Genomic DNA, 27,910 nt, shown 5'->3' with positions numbered 1-27,910 from the left:
TTTTTTCAAATCATAGATTTCCAACGCTGACTTGTGTAATCATGCACAGCTTTGTCAGGTGGTAATGATGATTTTGATATAGCGTCAAGTACAGCAATTGCTTCACTACCGCATATTGGCGGATCTGTTAATTTTTGTGCTGGTAGCGTTGAGCACCAAACTTTTGCGTGAACGGGTGTGACATATTTGATAAATTCCTGCGATGGAGCTAACCCGTACAAGTCAAAATAAACAATGCCACGAGGGTCAATCGCGTATGCTACCCAATGAGTACCAGGTTCAGTGCTGTTGACGAGATTAATAATACCGGTTTCAGCGTTGTCTGGTTGTTGTGGTAATTGATCTCGCAGAAAAACACCTTTGAATTTTTTTATTTTTAGTTGTTTAGCAGCATCGATCAAATCAAAATTTGACATTGGTGGTATTAAACTGTCCTTGGAAGTCTTAAGCGCCCTTATGTGAAACGACTCCCATAGTAATCTTGGGACTCTCCCGTATGTGAAACGACTCCCTGGTAATCTTAGGCCTTTTCCCGTTGCATTTGTTTAAAAGCCATTCCAGCAGCGGTTCCACCTAACTCAGCAGCTTTTGCAACAGCTGGACCGGAAGCAGCTATCAACGCTGGTATTGCTGCGAGAAGTGGGAATATTCCTCCCGTTTTAACCATGTTGTTGATAGCACCAGCAGAAGGTTTAAATCGTATTCCAGTCTTGGATTGTTTAGCGTCATTGAGATGTTTAAGTTGGCGCGCTGTCAATGATAGTTTATTTTCATCGCCTGTGATTTGATTGTACTTGAGCGTTATTGTGGTCCCACATTTATTTGCTGATGCGGATTGTAATTTCTTGATCTGACCAGGAGTCAGACTGACACTAGCATGATGATATGACATTTTTAATAAATTACTCGTGTTTCTAAATAACGTGGATTAAAGATTTTCCAATGGCGCATCAACGACTCTCATTTGTCCACTACCACCTTCAAGTAACATTGCTTTGTCGCTGAGTATAACCGCGATTGCTCTATAGGCGGCATCACCACTTGGCGGGTTATTAACGTGAGTTCTGAGATGTATGTCAACGACAGATCGTTTTGATAAATCAAGATGCTCCAGCGAAAAGTAATTTATTGGATATAATTTTGTAAAATCTAACTGTGATATATGCAAACCAGTATCTATGTTTTGATCACGTCCCATAAATGTCATCAAACGGTGATATGCGCGTGCCAGATGACTGTGTGTGTAATTTAATACTATATCTTCCGATGGTTCTTGTCCGTTTACTTTCAACGAAATCTCGGTAACCCCAAATTTATCAAATATCATATGAAAACGTTCTTGACTATTTATCGGATTAAAATGTTGCAGCGCAATAAAAAAATGTCATGGCGCAGAAACACCTTGTTGTGATGCTATTTGCCAAGTAAATATATCTCGAACAGCGCTTTGAGTAGCATCTGTGGTTATTGTTAACCACGATTGCAATGATTTACCGCCTTGATCCATAAACGACAAAAATTCCTGTTCTTTTGCGATTGATGGAGTCATTACAGGCATCCACCGTGAGAGTTTTGTTATGTTTACTTTACCATCAGCAACACCAGCACCTCGCCAGATTGCATCATTATCATCACCTTTTCTTACGAGTACAACTGTGTGTTTAGCTCCAAAGATGACCTTTCTAACATCTCTGCAAAATCCAAATATATGAGACAGCGGAATTGCACATGAAAAATTTATATTATCTTCTGACAGCGTTGCTACACGTGTTGCAAATCCAAAGATGTAATTTGCATTAATACCTTCTATAATATCAAAAGCAGCAGCTGGTCTGTCGTCATATTCAAGACCAGCTGGCTGTGGATCAGCTGCAGTACCTCGTGGTTTTTGTAACTTAATATATTGAATATGATCTGCGTGGTCGGTAATATCTTTAGCAAACATCATTGATGGACAGGCTGATCTTGTATAATCATCAGAATATCTCGCTAAACCAATTATTGTTGTAGCTACATCGACATCATTCTGAATTGATTCAATATTTCTTCCATCAATCATGTATGTAGCGCTATCAAACAGTGCCATAATCCCATTGTTGACAAAACCAACTCGCAAATTGGCATCATATGGCGCATTAGCCGCAACATTTGTTACAAATTCGCCTTCTACTTCAATAAACGTCTCAGCGGGCAAGAAATATTTACTTGTATCCTGAACTTGAAGTTCGATGCGGCCGCGTCGATTTGGTTGTCTTGCGTGATAGGAATAAAATTGATAATCTTGTTTTCATTCATTTTTGAGTACCGGTGCATCCATGTCAAGTGCTGGGTCGGATATGCGTTTAAACATTTTATTATATACTTTCGGTTTAAATCAACGCCGCGTTGACTTTATCAAGCGAGTACGAAGTCCACTTCCTGCTATTAAATTTGCAGTAATATTTCTTTGTATTTCATCGGATCCTTGATCCATCGGCTGCTAGTTTTTTATTTGCGGCTTGATTTATTACTTTACTGACATCAGCAGGCATGATTTCCGTACTGGTAATTTTACTGGTGGTGGTCGGACCACTTGTGGTCTGCGTATTAATCGTGCTAGTCTATATTTGATAGCAGTAAAGGCCTTACCAGCAACATTACCAATAGCTTCAGGAGCTTTTTCACCAATAGCACTAATAGCTTTCATTGATAATTGTTTTGCAATTGGAGCTATTTTTGGGGCCATTCTTGCAAATAACCCTTGAATAACGTTATCAAGACCATCACCGTAAATTGCTTGATAGATAGGCAATCGTGAATTCGCTGCTCTGACCATTACAGGGCCACGATGTCGTTGATGTATGATCATCTTATGTGTTATCTATGTATCTAATCACTGTGATAGTCATCAACGAGGTCATTGATAAGTACTCAGTAAGCGCCAATATCCATGATACCACCTTGAAATAATCGTTGACAAATATCAGCTGCTTCATTAATTATTTCTGGTGAGTTATTTCCAGCCCGCGCTCCTACAATGAGAACTTCTAATCGTGATATGTCGGAAAGAATATTGTTAGGACAAGTAAAAAGACCACTTCCTGTGGAACCGCTGCCAGTAGGCGCATCGTGAAACTCTTCTACCGGAGATTGTGGTCGAGTAGTTTGTTGTCGCCTCGCTTTGATTACATCTTGTCTAAATTTTATATACCCTGGATCTTTTATATTAACAAGCGAATTTAGGGAGGCAAAATATAATGCAGGAAGCCAATTTCTAGGTTTTACTTTTTCAACAAATTCAGGTTTTAAATAATTTTGTCTAGAATCATATTGATACACAGTATTGATTAACTTATCCCGGTCAGCAAAAGTATTAAGTGCTTCATTGGTAAACATTGCTACAGGGCGTGACTGTATTCCGGAAGACTTAGGTTGAGGTTGTTCTATTTGTTGCAGAGGTGGAGGAAGTTGACAGGTAACGAATAGGGAGGCGGTGGTTGTTGCAATTTGTATTGTTTTACGTCTTCATTATAAAGCCTTTGTATTTCCTTTACTTGTTTTTTGTTGAAATACACAAGATATATTCATCTGATGAAAGTATTATCGTTTACGGTAGCATACTTTGGTTTTAAAATTTTGTCTTTTTGAGCCATACTCTTCAGTGTCATAGCAGGTAAATAATTTTCTTCAATTTCCTTAAGTTCCTTAATAACGCCTTCGTTAAATTTTGCAATCAGTTCAATATTTTCTTTTATTGTTTTAGGTTTAGGCGCAAGTTCTTTTCTCACGTCGGCGACTTCAGTACGAAGTTTTCCAATACCTTCAAGTATTTCTTCATCGACAGGTGGAGGTTAAGCTGCAGCTATTTCAGTTGGGAGTTCTCGAAAAATCCTTTTTGTTTTCTTAGTTCTCGCTGCTATTTTTTCAGTTTGTTCAGATGTTTGTTTGATTAATGGAAAAAGACTTTCTGTAGCTGTTGCAACTCTTTCATTAACTTTTGTTACAGGTTTAAATAATTGTTCTGTACCTTCTGCAAATTCAGCTTTTGCTTCTTCTCGAGCTTGTAGGTTTTCTCTAAAAGAATCTCTCACAGGGAGAAATTTCTTAATTGCTTCCAGTCGCTCTCGAGCTAACCGAGCAGTATAAGATTCCGGACGATCCATTATTTGATATAACAATTTTTAATTAATAGCAGCAGAGAGGGTGAAGCCTCATACTCGGCACTCAGTTTGCAATCCCTTTTTTGCGTTTTTACAGGAAGGCTTATTTTTGCGAATAACGAGTGCGTCAATTAGAGGTTGTTCTCCCTCTCTGCTCCTCTCATTCGTCCGCTAACACCTTCGAGCAGCATTGTTTCGTCTGATAATATAACAACGATTGCTCAGTAACCAGGACCAACCGGTATATCATTGACAGTAAAAATAGAAGAAAACAATCTTAAACCATTGAACCCTGACAGTATCAACCATTTCATTTGTACTTGGCCAGAAAGTATGTTTAGTTTTTCCCCATCAATAGAATATATTTTTCCACAACAATGGCATAGATTTATGTCCATATGAATACAAATATCACAATATTATTGCCAGACTTCCAAAACTATTTTACCTTTAGAAATGAAAACAATGTACAAATAGACAAATTTGTGATCAAAGTTCATGGGGGGGGGGTTTGCATAATAATCCACTTAACCAACAGGGCCATTCATATTATAAATAGGAGCCACAAAATGTATCTTTCATGTATTTTAACAAAATGCTTTACCTTGCTTAAAAATGAAAATGAATTTATTTTTTATAATAGCAATATATACATAAAGACTGTCTTTGGTAACAATGGACTTGTGTAATAAAATTAAATGGACAATATGACTGATATAGTGTTATTATGGGTGTTGACAATACATATATGATTTCAAATAAATAAATAGATGATGTACCTTTTGCAAATATGTATATCGAAGTCAAGCTGTTCAGGAATTATTTTAAATATTGTTTGAGATAACTTCAGGAACAAGTGAAATAGATCATCTGGGAAATGTCCATTATTGTAAATTATATTATTATTGTTATTGTTATTGTTGTTATTGTTGTTCTGGTTGTTATCCACAGCTGCTTACTGTGCATTTCTTTATTTTCAAATACTAATTACATTCATTTTAGGCAAATGTGTCATTAGATTTGTTCTTGTTGTTGTTGACAAGGACATGCTAAAAATATATATATAAACCATCGGAAGAAAGATTTTATTTTAATTTTGTAATGTTTTCAAGCCACACTAACCCGTCTGACGCTTAGCCTCCAGCCCCAGCTTTTTCTAGTTTCTCTGTTGCCTCTGCTCTGTCATGATCTTTGCCGCGATTCACTATAATGCTGTTTATTTCTTGCCAGATTTTCCGACAGACTTTTATATAATGCCAAAATATTCCACCATGATAACATCTATCGCCATATTTCGACCCATGTGCAGGGAACCTCCTATTCCAAATACCAAATACTGATTTTTTCAGCCTATATTCCCTCTACCCTCCGGAGAAGTTCCTTGGTAATATGTTCTAGTGCACTGTCTGTAAGCGCCTCTTAAGGTGTATCTGCATCGAATGCCCTCAATGGCGAATTCTAAATGTTCTACCGGGAATAACATAATTGCATGTTTGGAGCCAATGCCTTGGTTCCCAAATGCCTGTTGCGATCTTCATTGAAAGCCTAAAATTCCAAGGCTAAGTGTAGGGCCTCATCCACATGCCTTGGTCTAACTTGACGAACGGCCCGCTCCATTTCGGAGTCATAAAGGGTATCAATAAACACGCACGGGCCAGCTCTCCCTAACCACTCCAGCATTTTTTGGATAAGCCAGTTTTGTAAGTCTTTAAACGTCATAGCCAGTTCACACATGGATTTTTCCCTTTACCGACAATGATTATTTAATTCGGCTCTGATCAGATCTGTCTGGGTTAACTGTTCAAGCCTAAATGTCAGAACTGACATATAGACCGTAATTTGAAATTACTCAAAGGATATGAGATCTCGCGAATGGGTTGCAAGATTACCATGTGTAATAGCTGCATTAAATAATGCAATTACTCGAACAACTGCCATGAAACCCATTAATGCAATTAAAAAAAACATATTCCAATACAACGACATGACGTTTCAAAACAACCAGTATTATGTATTGTTACTGTAAGGTATTTATATGAACCCGGTGAACTTGAAGGCGGTAAAAAAACTACTGATCCTATTTGGAGTATTACAACACATATAATTAAAGGCGTAGTAAGATCCACGGGTAGACCTGCAATCTACAGATTAGATTCAACTGCTCCTCAACGTGGATTCGTACGCTAGCAATTACAAGTAATTCCTGAAGACACACAATTATCACCGCATTCACTTTTGTAAACTAGCACATCGACGTCGGTTACATTCAAGACAGGTCAGCATTACCTTTTCGCGTGTATGACTACTGTTAATTCTGTCTACGGTAAATTGTCTTGTATTACTAAGAATATTGTTCCACAACACTACTGTGTTACAGCTCGCGCAATGATTATTCTGTCGTTGTTTCAATGTCATGATAAATTCAGCATCGAGATCAAAGTCGCGTTTATTTTTTTTAACACTGTTTATAACTATTCTTTTTCTTACTATATCGTCGCCATTGCCAGCAATGGTTTCCTGAATTTGATCATTATTTTCTTTGAAGTCTATGACATTTCTCCGCAGCTGAGACATTTTTCTGACTCGAGACACTGCAAGATAAACTAAGTGCGACCATTCGATACGATCATCGACGGTCCAAACATTTGTATTAGAGATGGCTAATCATTGTGATGAATGAAGTGTCATTGCGTATCATAGCGTCCACGGAGTTTTTTCCTTGGTAAACACGCTCTCAACAACATTGACAGGAACTAAGACAATATCATTTAACACAAGATTTTGTTTTTCTGATGATCCTGTATATCAACGACGATATTCTGTCGTCGTGTATTGACCGGTCGATAACACAATGGTACGGGTAGATTTAAAAGTTTTTCTTTATGTGACATGAATTATTGTTGTTGACGTGTATCACAAACTATCTTTCTACTTGCAACTATCAAATGATTTGGTCTCCATAAATTCCAAAAATTGTTTGTAGGAGTTTCTGAAATTATTTCACGCATTATTTCACATTGAATTTTATTCGGTTGTATTCTGATTAATTTCTTAAGCTCTCTTAATTCTGGATCAAGTGCTCTATGATCATCATTTATTTCTTCATAATCATCTACAAAATTACTCATCCATCCATGTGGAGACAATCCAACAAAAGGTGGTGGTTGACCATGATCGCCACACGTTATTTACAGCAGTATTTTTTGTCAATAACCAAATCAAGAAATGTTTTAATGGTTCTAATGAAACGGTGTATATTTCATCATAAAGAATACTTCTTGGAATATATTTCTCTCCCATTCGTTCAGGAGTCCATTTATCTCCCTCCCATCGAAAAATGATTTATGATAAGTGCATGATTTAATATTTCTTTCTGTCATTTCTCTGGCGAGTCTGAGTGTAGGTGTTAAGACAATCATTTCTGAACAACTGATCAAGAATAATTCGATCATACTAGATGTTTTACCAGAATCACCTGATCCACTGAGATAAACAGTCTTATTTCTGGTCACAGGATCATATACAGATGGTACTGATGATAATTTTGATACTTGATCTCACTTGTAATAAGTACCTTTAAATTCAACATCGGCGGATTCAGAATAATTAAGTATATTTTCTTGTTTTATTCTCCATTCACCCCATTGACGCATAAGTGCCGATATGTAGTAGTTCTAGCAATCATGTTTTCGTGTTGATATGAAATGAATTCGTAGCGACTCTGACACCAAAATTGGAAACTCTATTTATCATCGATAATATATTTATCGAAACGTATGCGAGCATTGAAGATCTTAAATGAGTAAACTGCGGTGACTTACCATCAATATAACTCACACTTGTACCTAATTTTGTTCCGTATGAAAAATTAACATTACTAATAAACGTATTTCTATTCGTTGCGTCAGCAATTATAAAATCTAGTTCAGCATCATCTATAATCAGTCTTGTACAATGTCGTTTATGATCATATGATCCTCCCTGGGTACATTTACCGATTATTTTTCTGCCAAGATCTTTTGCGATTTTACTTTCAAAATCAGTTATATCGGGATATTCATCATCAGAATATTTCTTTTGTTGTGGTAACCAAACTTCTTTTTTTGGACGATATGATATAATTTCTTCACTTACATTCGACGATCTCAGTAATTTTTTCATCGAGCATATATCGTAATAGTTCGGTTTGTCAATACCAGTCAACATTGCTGGTTTGGAATTTTTACTTAACACGGCAGTTTTTTCATTATGGAGGACTAGGTCACGTTTCCCAGTAATAACCCAAGTATTGTTTGTTTCTGCTAATACAATCAACGTTACTTTGAGAAACTATCTTTGATCGTCGAGATAATTAATAATTATTGCTGCTCGTTTGTCGTTCATTGTAGCGTCGACTCCATCGGTGTTACGTGTTTTTGTTAACATCGATCGCATATGAGACGCACAATCTTTACTAAATTCTGTTTTGGAGTCATGAATAGTATTAATCAAAGATTTATTCGTCGGATCAACCAGAGCTCGCATCGGTAAGTCAGGGGATATTCTGTCAAGATTTCATTTATTTTTATAAGGCGTAATTTTAATCACTGTCACTTCGTTCATATTATAATAAAGACGTGTATATATTTAAATTGATATACTATATATATAAAATGAGTCAAACAAAGAACACATACAGGTGGCTTATAACTCCTTGCGATAAACCTTGTGCAACCGAATTCTGTGGCGATCATTTACAAAGTGTACGGAGAGGGAGTTTAGGACCTAAACAGTGTTTCAAGTGTGGTGTTGGAGGCAGAAGAAACACGCAGTTGTGTGTGCCATGTGGTGGTATATATACTATATAATGAATTACCAAAATGTTAATGATATTATTTCTGAAATTAACAAATTAAAAAAAGACGGAATAAAAATTCAACTTGATCCAGAAAAATTATTTGTGATTTATTTTGAATTATTACAAACACGTAAATGTGAAGACAGATATACACTACCAGGAGAGTATAGATTTATAAAACTCATCCAATAAGCTATGTTCCAATCTTTAGACACGTAAAAGAGACAGAAGTTAAATATTCGTATCCCTCTCAAGCGTGATCGAAAAAATTTGCTCAGAATCATCTCACGAATACGAAACGAAGAATATTATTAACACACGTGTGAGACAATTAAACAAGTTTATGTCAGATCGTGTAGGCGAAAGTGTTGTCAGTGACTGTAGCAACAGCATCACTTTTGAAAGTAGTGACGAAAGTGAAAATAGTGAAAGTATTAACAACAATGAAAGTTACGGCAATTTCGTTCTTTAAATATCCTCTGATTTTTATTCTACCTGAGAAATTAAAAACATTAAATTCTGACTGGAATTTCTTTAATCTTAGTTTATGGTAATATACCCATCAGTCTGAAGAATTAGACAGTATTTTGTAAGCTGATCTAATTCAATACAAGAGTGTGCATAATTCATAATCTGATCTCTATCGCATGTAATTATAATAATATGTTCTCTCTGCGGTTCATTTTATTTTTCCTATCTGAACAAAATTTTTCATTGCCGTATTAGTCAATAATTATATTAACACTTAATTGTTCTGTATTGACTGGGGGCTGTGTAATTGTTGTTCTGTTGGCGTTTTCAAGCACGTCTTTGTCGTGCATGAAAACTCTCACATGTTGGTACATTATATAATACCTCTTGATTAAACTATCATTTTGTAAAACACTCTATATAATTAAAAATCTTTAAGATTTTACGTATAGATTTATATTCAAATTTTCCTTTCTTAAATCAATAAGGTGTCCGGATTGGTCAGTAAGTTTGAAATGTATTTTTCATAATAACGAAATATGACAACGTAGATAAGCAGGATTGATAGGCTCTTGTACAATGAAATATCCGGGAAGTACTTGAGGACTAAATGTATATAAAATATATCCTTCTTGAGTCTGACTGGATTTTTCAAGATGTATTTGATAGCTGCCATCAGTTGTATCACATGCAAGATTGACTGCGATTGTTGAAATTATATTTACAATTCCTTGTGAAATATGACGACCTTCACCATACGGATTATTGTTATGTGTGAGAATAGCTGGAGCTAGCTATATTTGTCTCCATGGCTCAATAATTTTAGGAAAAATTTCATTGATAAGATTGTACAGTGATATTTTTAGTTCGTCAGTGGAAAGTATTGGTATTGCAAATGTTGGTAGATCTATCTCGGTTATTTTATAATATTTGAGAAAATAGTATTTATGTGATAATATGTTAGGTAAAAGTCGGTTATGGTGGGCGACACTTTCAACGATAATTTTATTAAGATAATCAAGATCTGAAACAAGCTGGTTTAAATGTTGTATTTACTCAAGAAAGTGATGTTATGTATCATCGTTGTAATAAAGTGTAATACAAGAAAAATAAATGTCTTAGTTTGTTAATTGATTGTTTATTATCAGGTTTGATCAGGTCGGAATTTTTTAAAATATCTTCGTCATCAACGATCCAATCCAAAACCTGATTAGTAGTATATATACCTAAACCTACCAAAGGAAGTTTTGTACCATCAGACGCAGTATAATAATTGTTTACATCTACCCACGGAAAAATATTTCGATCTTTTGGAGTTTTAATATTTTTCTCATTTGTTGTAAAATAAGTAAGTTTTGGTTCTGGCGGTCCTTTATACTGTGGTGGAATTTCAGGCCATCAAAACAGATCTGATTGACGATTGATACTTATCTACAACGTAATCTGGAGAATATATTTCAATTGCAGCTGATAAAGTTGGTTCCTGAACTGTTATAGCTATTTTGGATTCTCTTCTAGCTATATATTTTATTCTGCGCTGGAATTCATCATTGAATTTGTTCAATGTAATAACTACCTGTATGAAGAGCGATAACGTGCCAATCGGGAGTTCAATCATCTTTATTTTTATTTGAAAATACAAACGAATTATTTGCTGGCAGTCCACCGAATGATTTTGATCTGATATTTGGCCAGCTATGGTATACTCGTAATTGTGCTAACGCTATTTCTTTCGCTGGAATTGCAGTTGGAAAGTTCATTTTGAATTCAGGATTAGATGAGCTTACCAATATCATTGTTTTCAACGGGGTTGTGTTTTCCACACTCTTTTGCCGCAACTCATTCGGAGTTGATATTATTATCATTGCTTCTTTGTAGATTTGAGTCATCTCCGCAAGCTCACAATTTGATATTTTTCCATGGTTAAGACTTATTGATAATAACAAGGATAATTTGGAGTATGCTAACATCACTGTATGTAATTTTATTATATAATCATGTAATTTTGTGTTTGTGCATGTGCATATTATTTGCAATGATATTTAGAATACCGGCAATCGTTGTTGCAGCTGAAACACAAATTATTACAACTGCTGGTGCCATCACTAGCGATGGCGTTATTGTTGATAATAATACGCCGGTTTCAGCAGTAACAGCAGACGCTGAATAAACAATTATGGCAAAGACAAGTACACGTGTGCAATAGCTTTTTACTTTTACTATATACTCGTCAACGATACGTTTTATTTTCGTTTGCCATTCACGTGCTTGATTGTATGTAAAACGTTGAACGTTGATCGGAAGACTCATTATATTTCATTTGTAATCAATTGAGGTGTTTCAGCCACAAATTCCAGACACCACCAGTAAGACGATCAAATGATTCCAGCATAAACGTTTCTTCGTCTCCTTTATTTAAAACAATAGACACGGTTCCAAAAAACTTATCGGTTGAACGACGCAAGAGATACGTGGTAAATACACTACATTTTGCACCGCTGAACACTGACAGCCAATACATACCAGCGACTTCCTCGGTATGATTGATAGTGTTATTTTGCTGTGACCATGTTGAGAATCCTGATGATGCTGCGTATACCACGTTGATAATTTGCTTGTGGGGAATTTTAATCAGATTATTTATTTTTAACGATATCAGGAATTCCACTTATAACATCTTCTAGGTTTTTTTCTAATCGTTTCAATATCTGATATAGCTGTTTCATATCGCCGGGTTTTGTATTATTTTCAGAGAGTTTTACGTCAACAGTCAAAAGACTTCCGAAGAATTCCTCTGCAATTTCATTAATTTTTCTAAAATTTCTACGAAGATTTGTAAACATATTTACGTGAACGTTATACTCAGCTCGCAGCGTGGTTAATTAGAATATCTACTTTTTATAGTTAACATATTTATTTTTGTTGCGGTATCTTCATCAGATGTTGGATCTCTTAAAACAACTATTTTATTTCCATTCATGCTGAGTTCAGCTAATATTATATCACCGGTAGATCGTAAACGATTAGCATCACTTTTTGCAATTTCATTTCTAATAGTTGCGATTGATATACACGAGTCTCTGATTTTTCCGTCACTGGTAAATACTGGAGTATTATCCGTAGTAGCACCGAACACTCTACGAACTATGTCATTCCATTTGATATTACTCTTCCTTAAAACACCGTATTTAGCCTGAAAAATAACAACGTCATCTCGGTCAACTCCAGAAAGATTCATAATATCGGCAAGTTCATCTTTACTCGCGCAATTTGAAAAATCAATATCATTTTTTTTCTTGTCTTTGATAGAGGAAGATATTCCGTAAATATCAACCATTATACTTTAAGATCTGTTTAAAATGATTAACGGCTACGTGTATAATCGTGCACGACTTTATGAAGTGATAATGTTAATTTTGATATAGCGTCGAGCACATATTGGCGGATCGGTTATTGTTTGTGTTGGTAATGTTGAATACCAGACTGGAGTTTTGATTGTGTTTACGTAATTTAAAAATTATTTTGGTGGAGCCAACAAATACGAACCAAAATAAACAATTCCACGTGGATCAATCGCATATGCAACCCAATGAGTACCAGGCCCTGAATTATTATCAAGATGAATAATTCCTGTTTCAACATTGCTTGGTCGTTTTAGTAATTGATCACGCATAAAACCCCTCTAACATGTTTTACATTTAATTTATTAGCAGCATCAAGTAAATCAAAATTTGACATAGGCAGAATTAACGAAGTGTTCCTGGAAGTCTCAGACCGTTTCCGTACCGACAAGTGGTTCCTGGTAATCTAAGGCCTTTTCCCCTTTTTTAAATCTTTGTCTTGTTGCTTTCTCTAATGCCAACCCATCAGCGGTTCCAACAAAACCAAGTGCAGCTGCTTTTGCTACAGCTGGAGCTGCAGTAACTATTAACGCTGGCATAGCTGCAAGAAGTGGAAATATACCACATGTTTTAACTGAATCTTTAATGGAACTCAGAGAAAGATGAAGTTGAACTCCGGTTTTTGATACTAAAGCCTTATTAAAATGTTTGAGTTGAGTCTTGGTTAATGATAATTTGTTTGGACCTCCACAATAAATTTGATCTTTTTTAACGTTATTTTTCTTCCGCATTTACTTGCAAGTTTTGATTGTAATTTTTTCACCCAACCGGAAGTCAGAGTGATATTAACGTGACTATATGACATTATAATATCATGAGCGATTTTATTACATATTTTCTACTGGAGCATCAATAACTCTCATTCGTCCAACAACAACTTCAAGTAACATTGCTTTATCTGAAAGAAAAACTGCAACTGCTCTGTAATTAGCACAAATTGGGGGTGGGGGGGTGGGGGTACACGAGCTCGAAAGTGAATATCAAAAACAGATTGTCTAGATAAATCAATAAATTTCAATGAAAAATAATAGATCGGATACAGAGTTGTAAAATCCTGCTGAGATATCTGCAAACCAGTATTTAATTTTGATCACGTCCAATAAATGTCATTAAACGATGATATACACATGCTACATGATTTTGGTCAAAATGTAATAATATATCTTCAGATGGTTCTTGATGTCCATTTATATGTAAAGAAACTTCACTAACTGCAAGTGTGTCAAATATCATATGACTAAGTTATTGTGAATTTAGTCGATCAACATTTTGTAAAGCAATAAATATATGCCTCGGCGCAGAAATTTCTTATTGTGATTCTATTTGTCATGTAAATAACCCAGCAATATTGCTCTGAATGCTATCTGTTGTCATTGTTAGCCTGAATCCATAAAAGAAAGCAATTTGTGTTCTTTAGCAATTGATTTACTCACTACTGGCATCCACGGTGAAAGTTTTGTAATATTACCATACAATTGTGAGCAGCAGCAGGACGCGAAATGACATCGTTGTCAGTGGCTTTTCTTACAAGTACTATTGTATGTTTCGCTTCAAAAATAACTTTTCTAACATTTCTACAAAATCCAAAGATATGGGATAGTAGAATTAAGCATGAAAAACCTTTTTCATCATTTAACATTGATCTACGTGCGGGAAATCCTTAGTTGAAATTTTCGTTCACCGATGCAACTTCAGTTAAAGCTGCATTAATTCTTATGTTGTGTTCAGGGTGATTAGATGTATCTTTAGCAAACATCACTGATGAGCCGGCTGATCTTGCATAATCATCTGAATATCTTGCAAGACCAAGTATTGTTGTAGCAACATCAACGTCTTTTGGAATTGTTTCAATATTTTTTCCATATTTTTTCCGTCAATCATGTATATAACGCTGTCAAACAACGCCATATTACCACTGTTAACAAAACCAGCTATATCACCATTTGCAACTCCTGTATCATCATCTTGCAGAATTATACAGTCTATTTCAATAATTGCTTCAGCTGGTAAGAAATATCTACTTGTATCTTGAACTTGGAGTTCGATTCTTCCACTCTGATTTGTTTGTATTGCATCATAAGAATAAGATTCATAATCACGTATCGATTCAAATTTGAGAATTGGCAATTCATATCAAACGCTGGATCAGATTTACGTTTAAACATTACGTTTATATTTATCATTGTCTGAAACGAAGACAACTTCCTGCTATTAGACTTGTACTTATATTTTTTCTGCTTCACCAGCCAACTCTGCTAGCTTTTGATTTGCAGCTTTATTCATTATTTTACTAACATTCATAGGCATAACTTCAGTGCTGGTACTTTTACTGGCTGAGATTTTCGTCGTATTAACCGTGATAGTCTATTCTTGATTGCCGAGAATGCTTTACCGCCAACTTTACCAACTGCGCTAGGAATTTTTTCATGAACAAAATCAGTAGATTTCATTCCTAGTTGTTTTGCAATCGATATTGCTTTTGGGGCTATCCTTCTAAATAAACCCTAAACAACATCACCGAGTCCATTGCCGTAAATCGCTTTGTAAGCTGGCAATCGTGAGTTTACTACCATAACTATTATAGGCCCACGGTGAGCATTGTGTATAATAATTTTTTAAATTACATGCTGACTAATTAATTGTTTTCAGTCACCGTAATAATCATCAACAATTTCATCAATAAAAGAATGATAAATATTGCGATCCATAACACCATCTGTAAACAACCTTCGACAAATATCAGATATTTCATTAATAATTTCTGGAGAATTATTTCTTGCGCGTTTCGAGTCGGTCAACATCTGCAAGAACACTATCAGGACAAATTCCTGATCCGCTTCCGGTTTTTGGAGGTCTTCCAATCAGTTCAGTAAGAACATCTTCCTCTTCCGTTTGTTGTCGTCCTTGTTCTTCTTTCTTTTCTTTATAGTTTCTTATTACTTTTTGAAATCGTACTAGTTCTGGGTCATTCCAATTAATTCTATCTACGTCACATACAGCTTCATATACCTCACCAAGCCATTTTTTCTGATTTTCGATTTCGAAGATGTTGAGGTATTATATATTTTTTTTCACCATATCTATATGCAGCTATATCAATTAATTTAGTGGGGTTTTCAAGCTCTTTAGTAATTTCAGGTTTAAACATTTTCCTAAAAGGACCTAGTCAACCATCAAATTTTCTTAAAACCTCTGACGCCATCTGAGTTTGTTCCTGCGCTGAAAATCCTCCTTTACTTTTTTTGAAGTTTATCCATATTAATTAGATATTTTATAAATTCAGGATCATTATCTCAAGCCTGGCTATTACTTTTTAAGCTCGATATACCCATTTTTCCCACTTTTTTTTATCAATATTTTCATACCCAAGTTTTAAGTATTTTTTCTGTAATTATAAGAATTTAATCAAAATTTAGCTAAATCAATGTCGTTAAGCTTTTTATTTTATCAATGTTTCCTGGATTTAATTTTTTAATTTTTTAAAATCGTTTTTTGGTTTAGGTTCTGGTTCTTCACCAACAGCACCTTCAAGTGTTTCTTCATCTTTAAGTTCTGGTTGTGGTTGAGGGATAGGTTGTGGTTGAGCAGCACTATTTCAGCTGGAAGAGCTCCTAAAATCTTTTTTGTTTGTTTAGTTCTTTTTGCTATCTTTGCAGTTTGCTCAGCAGTTTGTTTCACTGCTGGAAGAATGCCTTCAGAATCTTCTGCAACTCTTTCAGTGACCTTTGTAATAGGTTTAAATACATTTTCTGTACTTTCTGTATTTTCAGCTTGTAATTCATGACGTTCTGGAAGTTTTTGTCTAAGAGAATCACGAACAGGCAAACACTTTTTGATTGCTTCTGATCTTTCTCTAGCTAAACTAGCTGTATAAGATTCCGTACCTGGTGTCATTATTGATATATAGCAATGATTTAATTATAGCAGTAGAGATTGTGCGACCTCAATGAAACGTCCGGTGAGTAAACGAAAACGCGCATGCAAATTTAGAAAAACAACAACGGCAAAAATAAAGTAACGAAAAAAATAAATAACCCAATTAGAGAAACTCTCGGTAAAGTTAGAGGCTTCAGTTTAGCGTTATTACGCTTATATATTTCATTTTCGTGGAAAGCTTTTATTTTTCAAAAATGACGTTCTAGCAAAAGGTCTGTTCACCCTCTCTGCTGCTAAATGTAATTAAAATTATTGTTTAATGAATGCCGTCATGAAACTGATAAACCCAGTGCATGCGATGTAATGCATTCCTGAATGGGAATACTGACATACAAACATGACAAATATTTGGAATTCACTGTATTTGTACATACTGCAAACATCTAGCTTTTCCAATATCACACCATGATTTATAACAGGAAACCAGTTCTGCATTAATCTAATTTACAACACAAAACGTTGCCCTATAAACGACTATATGCCGTACTATAGGTAGCACTCGTCTTATGAAATCAAATTTTTTTACGGTACACTGAATTTTATATTACATGTTTTCCTTTTATTTCCAGACACCCTAACATCTGTGCTTAGCACATTTTACATGTATCCCATTCCCTTAGCGTATGTATGCGTCACATTACAGACACGTTTTAAAACGTTGAATGTTTTTCTTTGGTATCACTTTCTTCAGCATATATGCCACATGCTAATAGATAAGATGCATTCCTATAGAGGTCTTAGACAATGCATGGATTTTTGTCAGTATTGTTGAGTGTTTCATAAGCATCGTGTGAAGGAAGTAAATAATGTTTCCATGTATAATACAATGTCTTTTCGTGAAAATCCTACAACGATATGACACTATATTGTATGCTAGACCGGTGCGATGATGCATGTCCGATTAAGAATTTCGAAATGTCTATTAGCATGGCCGTTGTATGTGAACGTTTGCAAAGATTATTCGCACTGATGCCATGTAATGACATTAGAAGAAAGATTATCCGCACGGCGACTTGTCAAGGCATTAGGGACAAGTGAGAAAAAAAATCCCCATAAAACACCCAAACAAACAAAGAATTTTTTCCACTAAAACTGGTTTTGGCGACTGATTTATCGACATACAAGCACCATAAGAAAGGAAATTGTTCCATAGCATATTTTTCTTATCGCAGCCATATACTAAATTTTGTACGTCTGCCGTTCGCTAAAAATATTCGCTCAACGACCTCTGTCAGTTTGGATCAAACTAATTTTATGGTGTGAAAACAATTACAGGCCGTCAGGCGAATCTCGCTTTTTCCAAAGAAAGATACTTTGGACAATTAAACCTTACATCAATAGTCCTACATTTTATTATCAATAGACAGACATAGCAAAAATAAAGAAATGTTATCACCCAATGAAGTAATGGCTGTGGTCAAGTGGAGATATGTCGAATTATCATGTAAAAAAATCTAAGGTCGAACCCCGTCGCTGCATTATTTTTATTTTTATTGTATGCTTTGTTATCTTGAATTATGAAAGAATTACGATACTCACATTGACAGTGTGAACGTAAATTTTAAATGTAATGTTATTTTATCTTTACTTCAGAGAGAAAAAGGTTATTCATATTAAATTTGCGAATGTACATTAAACAGAACAATAATAAAGGGTAACCTGCTGACATCCAAGAAATACGCTGATTTCAATCTCTTAATACACTTTAGTTAACCAACTGGTCTGGGCTAAAAATAAAAATAAAATGTGTGTGTTTATATGTAAATAAAGTAACAAGTTCATCGATCGGCTAACGATACTGAAATTTTCACCCACGAGAATCACTGAATAGTTATTTGAAGATTTATATTTCCACCGCAGCTGAAGGAGTATATCGCTGTACACGTTTTAATTACAGTGACTTGCAAATATTCATACAGTTGCAAGATCGGGTACTTGGCAGCCATTTTAAAGCTTTACGTAAATTACACCCACTGCAAACTGTGGTTATTATGTTTCAAGACGAAAGACATAGCGGCCGTGCAAATAGCCTTTAGCAGGCAAGGTGCACTGCGACCGTGCGAATAGCCTAGGCCTATGGATTTATAAGCAATGGATATTGTTTGTACACAACAAGCTGTAAATTGATTATTGTTACAAGTAGACGAGTTTAAAGCCAAATACAGCATTGTTTTGTAACTTTTATTAGTAATTAATGTATCAGGTGTGGTCCACAGCTGCTTTTTAAATTTGATTAAAACTTGACAGACCTTTGGCGGAGGTGGGATGAAAAGGAGAAACTAGACAAAATGATTGCAGCTGAGCCATTCGAATAAGCATCTTGATTTTTTACAGGAATGTTGAAGAGCAGCCCTAATCTGTTTTTCGTCATGCCATGTCCAAATACCGAAATGTGTACTATGTCACACTACTACGAAATACCGAATAAGAACTATTACAAGTTCTGCAGTGCTTGGAAATTTGAGTTTAAGTGTGTGCAGATGAGTATCAAAGGCCGCCCTGAGACTGTGTTGTGTGCTTTATGCAAACTAGATCTTGACAGTTTGTGCAGAAATAAATGACATATGTAGCAATATGCAGAGAGTCTCATTTGGGAGCAATTCTTTCTCCGAAAAACACACAAGTTGTGAAAGTCATGGTTCAAACTAGAAAAGTGGATAAAGTGGTGCATACATAGACCCTTTTTAAAAGTTTTATGGCAGAGCATAATTTATTTATTCCTCATTGCAGAAAATTTCACTAATGTTAATGATTTCAGACCCTGAGATGACGTATGGGTAAGGGTTCAAACAAACTATATATAATCCAAGAAACATTCTATTCATTACTATATATATATATATATATATATATATATATATATATATATATATATATATATATATATATATATATATATATATCCTAACCATAACACCATACAAACATTGTTACTGCACTGAGTGAGGGTAGAGGGGATGGTACTCTATTATGAGACAAGTGTTGAGAGAGAGAGAGAATGGCAACAGACAGAAACGTAACACATTTTTGGTTCTGTTATTTTTGGCGTTATTATAGGACAAGGAAAAAGGAACATGAGCTTACCTTGAGTTTCTGAAAACAGCACATTCTATGCGTAATGATGCAAATTTCTGTTAATCTATGAAAAGCACATTACTTTGGGCAAGAGAAGAATTAATTAGATTAATGGGGACAGGTGCTTGTTAAATCGCGATACTGCAAGGATTTCTAATGTCCGTGTCGGGAGAAGAAGTAATTATTAAGTTTATTTAACCGTCGGACAGACTGTTAGGAAAAGGTTAGCTTCGATTTTATATCGGAACTGTCAGATGTTGAGTTTTTTCAAGATCATTTGTTTGGAAATGTAGAAGTCAGGCTGACCACACTTTTGGCTACTAGTTATAAAAGACGGTAAATATATTTAATCCTGATTGGTTACACTAAATAAGGGAGTTTCCTACACGAAATTTCCTAGTTTTAATATTGCCCTCATCGAAAAATTTAATCAGTCTGCATGTTTGCTGCAAGAGTGAAAATATAAGGGACTCCGAGGACGAATTTAGAACTCCCTCACTAACCTATATCTGGTCCTCGCCACTCCCATGTGGCTTGCAAGTAGACACTCGTGTGCCAGCATAAGCACTTCTACTCGCTTCGCTATGGGCATGATAACTTGTTTAAACGTATCGGTCCCTTTCCTGGCGTACCGGTACAAAATACTGCATTTCGTCGCGTACTTCACCTCGCCGTCTGGTAATTTCCGTATGGACCCATCTTTTGCGTACCTGAGTACCTTGTCGAGAGACAAATCTTCCTCTTGAAGTTGCCTCAACTCGCTAGGTACCAAACTGTCTATGGGCATAGTCGTGGGTCTTAGCGGTTTTGACTCTGACCTTCGCTTCCTTGCCCTCGTCTCAACGGACCCCACGTGTACAGGTGTACACGTCATATGGTTAGGCTGTGGCAACACATGCCTACACCCTAATATTACACCATAAGACATCCCCGACAAAGACGCTGCTTGAAATCGTCCCTTTGCGTACGGCGAATCAAGATCAATGTAACAACGGGGAGCGAATCTTTCGTCCGGTTTGCTAACTGGACTTCAACCGTCTCGCATGTGTAATCTCCAGGCTTGACATATCTACTATCTACCGAGGCCGGATAACTACAGTCGGTATCATACAGACGGCTGCCATCTCACCATCAACCGTAGTTACCGCTGTGTTAGTCAACTGCGCTGTTTTCTGTTCCTTAACAGTATTCGGAGTTACCGAATTAATCGTTGTCGGACGATACTACCTACAATCCTTAACGACATGGCCTCGTCTGTTGCACCCGTAACACACCAGCTCACCTTTCCTCCCCGTGGTATCCTTCTCTGCCCCTGAGTCTTCCCCGACCCACGAACAATTTGTCGGCTGCGATTTCTGGCCCCTGACCTCCCACCATTCTGACCATTCCGTCTTTGGGTTGCCAACTCAGTGGTCATTCAATGATCGTCGATGCCAGGTCGGTCCCTGCCACCCCAGGTGGTTGGACGCGAGTGCACGCTCTCATAGCGCTCGGCCATCACGCTTATATCATCCAAGGCTGAGAATTCACCCTCCGCTAAGAACACGCTTAAGTCCTTTCTGTATGCACTTACGACGTGCTCTTTCAAACTTTCCTCGCGTATGCCTTCATAAGTTAGCGCAGTAGCAGTCAGTTTCATCCATTTATTGAAAATTACGCGTATGCGGCTATGGAATTGCGCGTGAGTTTCGATAGCTCTCTTCGACGATTCTCTGAAGAGTTTCCGAAACGTTTCCGTCGACAGTTCATAGTGCCGTAGCAGCGCTTCTTCAGAACGTCGCAGTCGTCTACCTCGTTTGGTGTCATATTATGGTAGACGTCTTTCGCGGCCCCTGTAAGAATTTTGAGACATTGATAGCCCACTGGTCTTTGGGTAGCTGATGAACCAGTGCCAACCTTTCGAACTGCGTCGAAAAGTTGTCAGTGATTTCGTACTTGTTGTTGAACATGGACATATTGATATGTATTGGTCGTCTGTCTTCAGATCGCCTACTTGTGGGTCCTGAACGTTCATTCAGGTCTTCACCCCTTCTGGACTCTGCTTCGATCCTCAGCCTCTTCATGGCTAACATATGTTCACGTTCTCTAGATTTTTCTTCGGCCTGCAATCTGGCTAGTTCGAGGTCTCTTTCGAGCTTAGCTGCTTGTCTGTCTTTCTCTCGTTTAGCGGCTAGTTGCTCCTTGTATTCTCTAACACTCCGCTCAACAAATCCAGCTAACTGAAATGACCTAGACGAACAATCACAGTGAAGTTAGAGTGAACCGGAATAAACAGGTTATGATGTTGTACAAGGCAATGACTTCGATTGTTCACTCGATTCTATGATAGACCAATTCTATCATTTAAAACAGATCGGCTATTTATATAAATATATTTGTGTTTGAAATTTGGCGAAAGATTTATTAAAAAAGTACCGTATCTTCCAAATGTAATGTGTTATCACAGTTGTTTATGTAATTGATTAAATTGGTTTGGTTTTTTCATGTACATGAGCTCGTGTCATTCTTTTCTATATATCTGCTCAGATCTCTATTTATTCCACCTATAAGTTACACACTTTAAATTAATATTTACTCTATCCGGGCAATAACACCGAGGGCGATCATCTCCTAGATAACGAGAACCGAATAAAGCGGACACCTTGTAAGAAGGTACAATCCGCCAATCAACCCACCCCCACAAGGTGGTCTACACTCTGTGAAAAATGTTCAGATGCAACTGTTTTCATTCTATTGTAACATTTTCTGGATAACTAAACTTTTTAGAGATGTCATGTGTTTGCAGTACACGCCTTGAGGTTACAATGTTTGCAAAGTTTCCATAAAACCAAGGATGGGGAAAACAGTGCTAAAACATATCTTGATCTATCGACATTATAAACTAATAGAAAATAGATCAAACTTTGTTACATGTGTTTCTTCTGACTGCATGTTTCGTTGTAGAATTAGAGTTTATAATATGCCGGGTCATACAGTAAAGTGACACGCGTCATTGTTGAAAAGTTGAAGACGTAGTCGACTAAAATCCTTCTATTTTTTTTTTATAAAAATGACATAATTCCTTTTATATTTCTTAAGAACGTCGATGTCAACTTCTCAAAAAGTAGTAAGTCCAAACATTCGGTGATATATTTTGCAATAAGACTGGCACTATTGTCATGGTCACCAATGGTACGGATGTTGTTGATTTAGTTTTATGTTCTTGTAAAGTGCCTCATGTTGAGGCACAGAAAAAAACACGACCGTTCTTGTCATTATGTAAAGAGCTATTGAAGTCAATTCGAAGCGAGCGCGGGAAGACAATGGGTCTAGTAATGCAATCATTTATACCGAGCAACGCATTATTTTTGTTCTTAGGTGGTGTGGCGAAATAGTGTTCATGCGCTAGCCTTAGCCCGACAGACTATCTAGAGTGTCAATCTGCAATCCCCGTGTTGTGTACTACAATGTTTTTCTTATCACACTAAATACTGAACGGTCACAGTATTTGTTTGCATTTTGAAACGAATTTTTTCTCACTTAGACATTTTAACATACACACTCACATAGGGAGAGAGAGAGAGAGAGAGAGAGAGAGAGAGAGAAAGAGAGAGAGACAGAGAGACAAAGGCTTCAACAGCTTGTTCCAAGCTAGTGAATTTGAGCGTTTATATGAAGTAAAGATTTGTGGTCAAGTTGCAAGTGGATAGGAAAATGCAAATGGTCGGAACGGATCCTGTGACAAATGTCAAGTGGAGAGTCTGTGCAAGTTTAAAAACTAAAGACACATAGCTTTCTATTGTCGCGTAGAGATTTCGACTTTGGAGAATGTTAAGTACAAAAGTCATGGTAAAGTGTTTTTAAGTTTGAGTTGGAAATGTGACATACACATACACGAAACCTACAAATCTCACGTTTTGAAAAGGAAACGGTTTTTTCGAAGACAAACACATACACACACCAAATCTACAAAACACATACAAACACATTCGTTTAAATGGAAAGGAAATTTTTGTTGGGGAAATGACATAAACGAACAAAGACATGCAGGCACATAATATCGCACAAGAAACGTTAGTTAGGGTTTATATACACAGTACAAAACCCTCTCATACCAACACACACGCACACACATACACCCACATAAACGCACACATACTTACACACACACACACACACATTCACACACACACACACACACACACACACACACACTCCAAACCCACACTTACTATCAAACGAAACGGATAGATTTTAAAAGAAGATGAAATCTCACAAACATACCATACACCACACAAACTATGCCATCAAACACACCATATCCCTACACCATATACGAATCCAAAAGATGATAAAAAAAGGTTTTTAAGAAGTTGAAAACATAAACATGCACATACACAGACACAAACACACAACACAAAGACAACAATTTTGGCAATTGTGAAAGAGTGTCTTTGTGAGGCACACGATTGGCCCTGACAAAGGCCGTGCCGGTTTAATTTATTTCTTGCCTGCTTTTTATTTCTTCCACCATCTCCTCAATTTTTCTAGCAAATTCATTATCTTCGTTTCTCTCTCAGGGATCCAGTCACAATGGCCCATGGCTCTAAACTTTTCCTGGACCTTGATCCATTTGGTATTCAATCTTTTGAAGGCTTCCTGTTTCTTCTTATTTGCCGTTTATTTTCTTTCCTACGCCAAGGTAGCCATTATCTTCACTACTCTTTCCTTCATGACTTTCCTCACACGGTTCTGAGTTATGTTAAAGGCAGTTGATCCCATCTCACACTGCTTATGAATGGGTAACACCAGACGATACAGATCTCTATCTATTGTAACAAAATACATCACCTCTGCCATACAATCCACTGCCTCTTTCAATGTACACACTTTGCAGTGTCCAAATACCAAGAAGCCTTTCATTTCCATCTTTTCGTTCTCCGTTACTTCTTTTGTGAGATCTCTGATTTGTTTGGTCTACCACTTGCCTTTTCACAAAGTGTAAGGTGGCTGGATAGCTCTAATAGACCAGTATCTTTTCTAGAAGGTGGTCTACTTCCACCATCGAATCCAAAGCGTCTTTCAGATCAGTCAGTGAGGTCATTATAGTATGTGTTGACGAGTTAACAAGGATAAACCGAATGATGAATGCATCATTTTATATGCTTGAAGCACGAACGTGAAGCAATACATCCCATCACACAAAATACATATCACATACAAAACATTAAGATGCAAAAGAGATGGTATAGCTCAGACTAAAACGAAACTGCCTCAATTATTTTCTCCATACAAACAGACTATTACATACAAATTCACAATTACAGAAAAGCTATAATCAAATAACACATATTTGGAGAAGAATAACTTTTTTAAACAAAAAAAGGCAAACGCATCCATACATCAAAACATAGAAGCACACACTAGCACTCAATCATGATAGCAAGTCTTATGGACATGCCACTAAACCCTCACATACAAAATAATATGAGTAGAGATATGGATTTTTGGTGTTGCGAGACAACGGCATACACAAACAACCACATACAAAAATAAACTCTTTTGGCAAATACATCAGTATCTAATTTCGAGAGATATGATGGATTTGAAAAGGGCCTTTTTATTTCTTATGGGGAACCTAGCGTCCGCAACTCGCAGGATGAGAACCTCACTCACAGCAACGACTCCAATAATTATCTCAGGAAATGGTGAAGATGGGGACTGCATAGGGCAGTTTGGTGACTTCAGTCTGTTTCAGGATCTCTGCAGTTCGCTGTGGCCTTCGCGTGCTGTAATTGGGGATGTTGCTGCGCTGGTTGTGGCTACTGCCTCATCTACAGTTCTCATGCCCTGATCTACAATATAGTGAAGGGCTTTTGTTTTGTGTCCTCACCACAGTCTTTGAGAGACAAACGAGATGCATCAGAAAGATTAAGTCCTTCTTCTTTTCCTCCTCCTCTTCCTCCTCCTCCGCTCCGTCCTCCTCCTCTTCTAAGGCAGCTTTTCTGCCAACGCTTTCTTAGCCATTTTTTCCTGGAGGTGATGAATACGCTGTAGAAACACCTCAGTTTCTAACATCATCTGTGCTTTGTTCATTTTCGGGTTGTTGATCCGTCAACGATGAATAGCCAGACTGGCGAACACGCCACTTTAATACTGGAAGTATGGATGTGATGGAAAACATCCCTTTCACAAATACACATCACGTACAAGACCAAAACATCCAAAAGAAATAGTATCAGGCGGACATAAAAGAAAGGCGCTGTCCCCTGTTGTACATACAATCAACCGTTTACAATCAAAACACACCACACTCCATACCAACACACTATTACAAAATATCACACTATATCTATACAAACACACGTTCCAGGAGGGAAATCTTTCAATGAACAACAACAAACACACACATACATACACCCAACATACATATCATAGACACACCTCTAAATCCTTATATATAACTCGGTCTAGCAATTTACAAGGGATGACGAAGATATCGTTTAGAGGAGGAGGTAGAGGAAAGTGTAGCCATAGAATGGTGTTCAGAATTCTGATATTACTATTAACCACACAAGTGGTTTTATGCTTTTTATGCTTTCAGGGCATGTTTATTTGGTGCTCAAAGTTTGATAATCCTCCAAGTTCAGAATAGAGTTATTGACTTCCTTCAACAAAATAGTGTTGCAACGACACTGATAAATGTCTTGACATGGTAAACTTTTTTGTCGATCTCATTATCCTTCTTGGTGACTGTCGTCTTGGGACATTTTTATACTGGAGCTCAGCGTATCTGTGTGGTAGAGTGTTGTGGTCTGGAAGCCGCATCCGTTTATAGTGTACTACTTTTGGTACTACGAATGTTGTCCATCAATAATACTTTCCATTGCACGCTACCTTTTGGGAAGAGAAACGTGGGTCCTGTGAAGTGTAGGATTCCCTTCGGTCATGATAAGCTCATCATTGAATTGCTGAATATGTTGAGTTTTGTCCACGACATTGAAGGGTGTCAATTCTGCCGGGGTGCTGTACTCGATCCAGACGGGTGGCTTCAAACTGTCGTGATGAATACGTTGTGGCATTATCTTTGTGATTTAGAAAAGAGAATGAACCAAAAGAACCGTATAAGTGTCTCATTGTCTTGATTTTTATAATATTGATAAACTCACACACGCACTCACACGTGCCTAACATTGCATCATAGTAAAAGTGTTTAAGTGTAACTTGATTTGGCAATCCATGAGTAGTATATATCTTTTCTAGATAACTGGGTGGCCCTGGAAATGACCGTTTGGTGTTCTTTGTTGTATGTGATTGTTTAGTGGTATGTCTATAATCTCTAACCAACCTTGATTTTGCGTTAGTGTGTGTATGTCTTTGGTTGTTTGTTTGTTGCTTTGTTCGTTTGTTTATGTCATTTCCCCAACAAAAAAATATTTACCTCAGAAAAATGTGTTCGTATGCGTTTTTTAGATGTGGTATATTATGTTTCTGTCTTTACTAAAACTATTGTTTTCCTTCTGAAAAGTGTGCTTGTTTGTGTATATCTATGCTTTTAACTCAAACTTAAGACACTTTACCATCACTTGTACTTAACGTTTTCGACAGTCGAAATGTCTACATAACAATAGAAAGCTATGTGACTTTAGGTTTTAATTTTACATAGACTCTCCACTTTTCATGTGTTACAAGAAAAATGTCTATCAGATATTTGCAATTTTACAATACACCCATAAACTTGACCAGAGATGCTCACATCATACAAATCCCCACATTGAAACAAACTAGTATAGCCCATGTCTCTCTCCCTCTACCCATGTGAGTGTATGTATGTTCAAATGTCTAAGTGAGTATTTTTTTGTCCGTTTCAAAACGCGAACCAATTCTATGACGTCCAGTATTTAGTGTGGCAAGAAAAATAGTACAGTACACAACAGAGGGAATGCAGATTGACACTCCAGATAATATGTCTAGTCTACAAAAAACAGACCATTTTGAACTATGTTTGCTACACTTCCTTAGAACAAAACTGTGCGTCACTCGTTATAAGCTATTTCATTGGTTTGATCAAT

This window comes from Sinohyriopsis cumingii, unplaced genomic scaffold (assembly GCF_028554795.1).
Source record: "Sinohyriopsis cumingii isolate HCF-2022 unplaced genomic scaffold, ASM2855479v2 utg000127l, whole genome shotgun sequence".
Classification (NCBI taxonomy): domain Eukaryota; kingdom Metazoa; phylum Mollusca; class Bivalvia; order Unionida; family Unionidae; genus Sinohyriopsis; species Sinohyriopsis cumingii.
This window is presented reverse-complemented; position numbering follows the sequence as displayed.